Source organism: Leptopilina heterotoma, unplaced genomic scaffold, assembly GCF_015476425.1.
Source record: "Leptopilina heterotoma isolate Lh14 unplaced genomic scaffold, ASM1547642v1 Lhet_66, whole genome shotgun sequence".
Classification (NCBI taxonomy): Eukaryota; Metazoa; Arthropoda; class Insecta; order Hymenoptera; family Figitidae; genus Leptopilina; species Leptopilina heterotoma.
Window position 1 is genome coordinate 482,548 of NW_025111153.1, and position 7,776 is coordinate 490,323.

Below are 7,776 nucleotides of genomic sequence, written 5' to 3' on the forward strand. Positions count from 1 at the left end.
GTGTTTGCAACGGTAAAAATTAACTATATTTAATGTCTAAACAAATATTTTTAATAAACATGTTTTTTGGTTTGCTATTATTATAGTAATATACAAAGTAATATTAAATAAAAAATAAATAAATATGTTAATTTATAGCTTGTGAGGACATCTGTTTCGTACTTTACAGTTCTTTTATCTATGCGTTAATAAGATGTGGAAACAGATGATATGTAATTTCGTGATACGTACATGTTACATATAAGTTAAAATATTATATATATTATATCAATTTCTCAAATAGTAATAAATACAATATTTATATCAAAATTGTTGGCCATGCAATGTAAACCTTACTAGTGTCTAAAAATATGTGACAATGACCACGTATTGTTGACAATGTTCACTCACGTTTCGGCAACGATACTTACTAATAAAAATTAAGGAACGAAAAATTTATTTATTTTTAGAGGATATACTACTGTGAAACTTCGAATTACATTTCTTATTATTCTTAAAACATTTTATATAAATGATGATAAAATTTGCTCTTTAAAAAATCGAGCGTTGAAGAGATAACAAAATACTTAAACGTTTTTCTCAAAACAATATTTTTCAACCGCTTGTTCATGAAATCTCCAAAACTACTTAACCGATCCTTCGTTCTGGTACAAAAGGTCCAAACCAAAAGATCCAAAAAATTAAAAATGCAGAAGGATAAAAAGTCCAAACAAAAAAAATATAGTTTCTATTGTTTTTATTTCATTTTTTTAAATTTAAAACTTCAAAAAGATAAAAAGTGCAAAAAAATATATGTTCTATTGTTTTTATTGCTTCCTCATAAAACCCATTTTTCAAAATTGCTTTACGATTTTTTAAAAAAAAGTTATGTAGATTTGAAATTTCTTTATTTAGGCAAATGAAGGTATAAAGAAGTTCAAAATGGCATTTAATTTCAAATCTACATAACTTTTTTTTAAAAAGACGTAAAGCAATTTTGAAAAATGGGTTCTAAAGCTTAGATATAGTACTGTATGACGCAATTTTGCAAATTAAAAAAAAATTTTTGAACCAAAAGAAATTCCGAAAAGTGGCCAAAATAGCTATTTTTTGGCTATTTAACCCTTTAACGCCCAAATGTGCTGTTTTCCGACTTGAATTTTAACTTCGTACAACTATTAAAAGAAAGCTAAAAAAAATTTCAAAAGTACCATTTCCTACTATTTTCGGGGTCGCTCTTTCGAATAGCGTTGTCAAAATTTCCAAAAAAAGAAATTAACCCCCTCTTTTAATGAAATTTTTCAAAAAATGCAAGATTTTTGGAAGAAATTTTTTTTTAATGCAATTTTTATTGATATATCGGTATCTACATATCGTCTAAGGTATAAAAACCGTATTCCCGATAGCTGTACTTTAAAAATATGCAGTAGTTTTTTTTCATTTTTCATTGAAAAATGGCGCCCGAACGCTAATTACGAATCTGATGTTAGTTTTGAAAAATTCAAAATGGCGGATTCAATATGGCGGACGATTTTTTTAAAATTTTCCAAATTCGCCTGAAACTTGTTACTCGGGGGTTTTCAGGGTCGCTGATTACGAATATGATGTTAGTTTTCAAAAATCCAAAATGGCGGATCCAAAATGGCGACCAAAAAAATAAAAATCATTCAGATTGGCATAAAAATTGGTACTCGGGGGTTTTTGGGGTCGCTGATTACGAATATGATGTTAATTTTTAAAAATCTAAAATTTCGGATCTAATATGTCGGACAAAAAAAAGATAAAAATCATCCGGATTGGCTTGAAAATTGTTATTTGGGTCAATTTTGGAATTTACTTATACTCAATTAATAATAATGTCAAACTTGAAACATTACTTTCATAAAACTTAGTTTAATTACTTATTGAATTTTAAAGTGGGGACCTTTTTTTTCATCATTAAACTTTGTTTGAGGTTGTCTTCTGTCACGTCCCGAGCTAAGGCAAGGGTAATTTTATTAAGCGAATAATAAAAGGGAGGTAAAGTGCTCATTTGATTTTACACATTGAGGGTTAAATTAAAAAAAGTTTTATCTCGTGATGTAACATCTACCAAAACTTATTCTAAGTCCTTGTCACCTTCAGTTACTAAAGACAAATGTTTTTTATTATTTGAATAGGGTGATGTGGGGTGATGTGCAACGTTTTTTTTCGTTGGACGAAAAACATGTCAAATAATTAAATTTTTAAATATATCAAAATTGAATAACTTAGAGGCATCATAATAAAATATTTCTGAATTATTAGATTTTCAGAATTTTAAATTTTTCCTACAAATTTTTCGCTTTTTCAAAAACGTCTGTTTTTGCATTTTCCAAAAAAGTTGGGGTGATGTGCAACACCAGTAAAATTCAGGTATGTAATGCATAAATATCGATGAAAATCTCTTTAATTATTAATTTTAGGCTTTTTCAATGCAAACTAATCGAAATCTGCCAAAAAAAATTTACTAAGGTATAGTTGACCTCTAAAAAGTGGAGATTTCACCAAAGAAAAAAAAATTTTTTTTGTCTAATTTTTTATTTATTCATGACTGAATAAGGAATATAATTAAAGGAAAATAACTAAGCATTTTTTATTTATCATGTGAATTAAGCCAATCCGAATGATTTTTATTTTTTTGGTCGCTATTTCGGATCCGCCATTTTGGATTTTTAAAAACTATCATCATATTCGTAATCAGCGACCCCAAAAACCCCCGAGTACTAATTTTTAAGCTAATCTGAATGATTTTTATTTTATTGGTCGCCATTTTGGATCCGCCTTTTTGGATTTTTTAAAAACTAACATCATATCCGTAATCAGCGACCCTGAAAACCCCCGAGTAACAAGTTTCAGGTCAATTTGGTAAATTTTTAAAAAAATCGTCCGCCATTTTGAATTTTTCAAAACTAACATCAGATTCGTAATCAGCGACCTCATAAACCCACAAGTAACAAATTTCAAGCGAATTTAAGCAAATTTAAAAAAAATAATTTGTATGTGTAATAAAAAAAATTTAGCGTTCGGGCGCCATTTTTTAATAAAAAATGGAAAAAAACTACTACATATTTTTAAAGTACAGCTATCGGGAATACGGTTTTTGTACCTTAGACGATATGTAGATACCGATATATCAATAAAAATTGCAATAAAAAAAAATTTCATCCAAAAATCTTGCATTTTTTGAAAAATTTCATTAAAAGAGGGGGTTAATTTAATTTTTTGGGAATTTTGACAACGCCATTCGAAAGAGCGACCCCGAAAATAGTAGGAAATGGTACTTTTAAAAATTTTTTTAGCTTTCTTTTAATAGTTGTACGAAGTTAAGATTCAAGTCGGAAAACAGCACATTTGGGCGTTAAAGGGTTAAGTCAATATTACAAGAAATCCTGACGTGATGGGCCATTTTGGAAAAAAAGTTATAAGAATCACCTACCACTTTTTCTGTAACATAACTAAGCCAAAATTTGCAGGCCTGTGTATTTATATATATATTTTCGACAATTTGCAATTTTGGACTTTTTGTACTCTTAGATTTTTTGTACTTTGGATAAATAAATTTTTGGACCTTATGGATTGGACCTTTCGTCTTGGACTTTTCGGATTGGATCTTTTGTACTTCAATCCCGATCCTTACCAAATTTTTACCACATATTCTTTAGAAACACAGTTTTGTTTTTATTTAGAATCTATGCTTGTCAATAAATCATTTGTTTGTTCTTTGGATGTTTTCATTTGTCCAAAACAATTAAACTTATAGACAACATTCGTCTCTTGACACTTATCAGTAGTGTCTTTTCCCAATTTTACAATTGATTTAAGATTTTCATTAACAATTGGGATAGAATGGATATTGTATGTTTTTAGAATGCTGGATAAATGAATAAAATTAGAATTATTGAATGGAAGGCAAATTTTTAGATTTTGTTTATATAAAGGAGCGTGAGCCAATTTTTGATTTTGGATCTTTAGCATCAAATTTAATTTTATTTAAGCGAATTTTTATATATTTATTAAAAACGAAGAAAGATAATCATTGTCGGTAAGAATTTGTGTTACTTTTATTAAGTTATTTTTATGAAAACTGGTGAAAAAAAAGAATTGCCCTGTCTATAAGAATGTATTCAATATTTATTTTTTGCTGAATTGAATGACTTGAAAAGTAATTAATAAGTCTACCGGAAGAGGTTGACTTTTGAAACCATTTGCTTATTATTTTGTTCTTTTTAATATTTAAGGTGACATCTTGAAAATTTATCTGATTGTCAACTTGAAGACCATGTGTAAATTGCAAATTACTATTATGAGAATTGAAAACGGATACGACTAAATCAATATGTTTTTTGTGAATACAAATAATTATATCGTCAACATACCTAAAATAAAATAACGGAATAGAATTATATTTAGTTTTTAGAATATTAAGACAATTACTTTTTAAATCATCCATTACAATATCAGCAAAAAATGGTGAAATGGGAGTACCCTTAAGGCGCTCGCACAGCTCTACTGCCTGCCTGCCTGCCTGCAGGTCGTCATGGTAACACATAAGAGTAAGAGAGTCAGAAAATTTAAATTAAATGTTTTTCTCCCTTACTCTCATTGCGCCTGCGCAGGCAGGCAGGCAGTAGAGGTGAGAGAGTACCTTTAGGTGTGCCATCAATCTGTTTATAATATTTTTGATTAAAAATGAAGATCGTGTTGTTAAATAGAAGTTTCTTACATTCAATAACTTCCGAGAAAGGTATTCTACAATTCATAAGCATTTGATTTCTACGTTTATAACCTTCAAGAACTAAATTAACGGTAACTTTTGTAAACAATGAATTTACATCTAAAGACATTACAATAAATTCGTCAGGAATAATTAAATTACACTCGACTCTCGGATCTTTTGCACTTATGGGACCAAATCCTCTCATCTCTTTTACCAAAACAAATGCCATGGTAACGCAAAACAATACAATATGTATAACCAAATATATAAATTAATGACAGTATTTATGTTTTAGTTTTAATATTTACATTTATAGTAATTAAAATTTTAATGTAATTTTAATCACATAATGGAGGAGCTGCTATAATTCACTTAGATAACCTAAGTTATCGTGAAATAAATATTTTGACACTCTGATAGTCATTTATTTATTTAATATAAAAGGTAAAAGGTGCGGGAGAAAAATTGCAAAAGAATCGAGAGTGTAAAAGATCTGAAAGATCCGAGAGTCGACCCAGTGTGCAAAGTTACAGAATAATTCTATAACTATTCCAGAACAAAAAGAACAAGTTCTGTAACTGGTGAGGAACAGGCAGGTCAAAATGTCGTCCCCCTGGAGACACAAAATAGGAACCAAAGTCTGTAACAATTCTAGAACAAAACTAGAACATTGTTTTAGAACAAATATATAACAATTCTATAACAAAAACGATTTATCATAAATAATACCCAAGCAGAAATTTAATAGTTGCATAGAACAAATAAATGTTTGAGTATGAATAAAAATATGAATAATTAATAGAATATCTTTTTTTGCAATAAGTATTTAAAAAAAAATTTTCTTATTTTCTTTAATAATTTAAACAGACTATCTTATTTATTTAAATTAATGACTAAATTATTATTATCATTGTTAATAATTATTTAAACTTATACTTTATGTAACAATATTCAGAATTATACACAGAACACTTAAAACTAAGAATGAAAAATTTCGCACGCACGGGGGATCGAAACCTAGACCTAGAGAACACAAGTCGAATACGCATACCGCATAGCCACGCAAGCTTTGAAGTGATTTTACTTCAACTTCCTTTTGAATTGTGGGACCGTTATGTGCAGTGCTAAAATTATAAATTGAAATCTAACATACTTAATAAAAAATAACTATATATGGGGCATTCCAGGCCAAATCGGAAATTATTTTGCTTTTGCATCTTAAATTTTTTTAAAACATTTTCTTTCTATTAGTACTCTTTGAAATGAATATAATTAATATTGTGCTTTAAAAAAATTTTTCATTAACGTTTAAAAAATTGTGTCTTGGCCCTAAGGTAGACACTTTTTTGGCCACAAGGTGGTCACTTTTGATTTTTTATGAAAATGTGTTTATACGCTATATTTATCAACATTTATCACTGTGAATGTGAATTTTATCAATTTTTTAAGTTTTATGATGAATAATAATGAAATAGAATTATTTTCAAAATTTTATATGTCTAATACATACACAAAAAGTATCATTTTTGACGAAAGGACAAAGTGCAAAAAAAAAATATGTAATATGTTTCTGTGATCCTGAAAAAAAAATTAATATTAAATAAACAACTTAATAATACGTTTTTTACATTTTTTTAAAACTTTTTTAGTGAATTTTTGTATGCCCTCACAGCATGGGATATCCCGTAGATATCCCATGATATATCTCACGGGACGGAAATTTGGATAGCCCAGGGATATCCATTGGATATCCCTGGGATGTCCCTGAGATATCCACGGAATATGCAAATTTTTCTTTTGTGGGGTATCCCGCGTAGGATATAGTGGGATATATGTCAGCGCATGTGCATTAAACGGAATACGATCGTTCCAAGTGTCAAAAGATTGTGTGGAATTATATTTACAAATTAAAGTCAAAAAAGTTTCATTCAATATTTGTTGCATCAAATATTGGTAGATAATATATTAAATTATTCAAATATTTATTCTAACTACATTCTAAACAAATAATGCATGAATTACTAGATTAATTACTGAAAATCCAGTATATTTTTCCCTTTAAACAAGAAAGAAATAAAATTTTATATGTATGTACTCATATAATCTTACACGCGCAGGCGTCGACCTTCCCAGCTGTTGAGTGTCATGGCGACCATGGCGTCGCGTCATTAGATCAGAAGCGTGTGTGATTATAAGTGTTGCTGTTTAATATGTTTAACTTTCACATTTTTTTAGTTTCTTGTAAATATCTTTAACCAATAAATATTTATCAGTAATAGACAAAATGAATTGACCAAAATTAGTTTAAACCCACACACAATAAATGTTTAGCATTAAAAAGACATTTTATTGAATTCAACTAATGTTTATTAAATCACAAAAAATAACTTTGTTATTAGTCAAATATAATCTTTTATTTTTGAAATAATTTTTTTCTCATTCTAGTTATAATTTAATAATGGTTTTTCAACTCTTTAAAGCTCTAATTATTTTTCAACATATTACTATTTCTCACGTAGCATATCCCGCGTGGATAATATTAGGATATCCAGCGCGAGTCTCCCATGGGATGGAAATTTGGATATCCAAGGGATATCTCTGAGACGTCACAGATATCCCAGGGATGTCCCTGGGATATCCCATTATCCCGCGAGATATCTCAGGGATATCCCTGGGATATCCTTTTGCTCAGAGGGTGGTAACCACCTTGGGCCACTTTTTTAAAAGTCGAATTTTCAACTTTTTTAAAAAGTGTTATAACTTTTTTTTATTAATGAAATGAAAAAAACTTGATGATAGGAAGTTAGGTAATAAGATAAAGTTTCAAACGCCGTATTATTGACCTTTATATATAATTCCATTTGAAATCTACAGTCGTTCAAAAGATGGATGACCACCTTAGGGCCCTCTCTCCTATTTAATAAAAATTGAATTTAACGATCATTCCGAGTCAGGTGTATAAAATAAAACAACAAATGTTGTTTAACGTTTCGACAGCGGGCAGTTCTGAAGAGGGCAGCCGCGCTGTCGAAACGTTAAACAACATTTGTTGTTTTATT